This window comes from Phoenix dactylifera, chromosome 7 (assembly GCF_051530095.1).
Source record: "Phoenix dactylifera cultivar Ajwa chromosome 7, Ajwa_hap1_PhDact_Kaust_v1.1, whole genome shotgun sequence".
Classification (NCBI taxonomy): Eukaryota; Viridiplantae; Streptophyta; class Magnoliopsida; order Arecales; family Arecaceae; genus Phoenix; species Phoenix dactylifera.
Window position 1 is genome coordinate 24,323,126 of NC_143196.1, and position 730 is coordinate 24,323,855.

Here is a 730-nt window from a genome sequence, read left to right on the forward strand (position 1 = left end):
ATATTACTTTTATAAATCTAATTATTATAATGGTGATAGAAAACATAACATGTTACATGAATAGTCCAACAGATTGTAATTTATTGTATAAACGTAATTTAAAGAGGTCCATCTATATTGCTGTATCCAACTTTTTTTTTTTTTCTATTTCCGATGTATAATAACTTATTTAGCCAAAAAGAAGTATAAAGATTTGTTTTTTATTTTTTGGCTTTATTTTTTTTTATGCCTCTTTCTGGTACCGAAGCTAAAAACAAAAATGACAGTGCTCCGAAGGAGACTCAGCCAAGATGATTGAGCGCATTCTGGAGGTGGGGCGGAAGGCTGAGCACCCGTTTCTGCTCGACATCCGGTGGTTGCAGAGGAAGTGTTGTACCTTTCAGGCCATGCACATGTTTTGTGAGAGGAATAGAGCTGCTGATTGGGTCACCTCTTTTGCTGCCCACTATTCTGAAGAGATCCTCGAGATTAAGTATGATTTTGTTTCTTTGCTAATGTGTAGTCTATTTTTTAGTGGCTCAACTTGGTTGTGCTTATATAAAATTAGTATGAGTAAAAAAAAGAAAAAAAAAAAAAAAGAAAAAAAAAAAGGAAAAACAAGGGCACAGAAAATTGATAAGGGTCCGGTCGCTGGACACCGACCTGGTCGAGGCCACGTGCGCCCAACGGCGTGGGTGCAGTGGGCGGTGGTGTTAACCACCATATTATAGCGAGCGTAAGCCACCTCGCT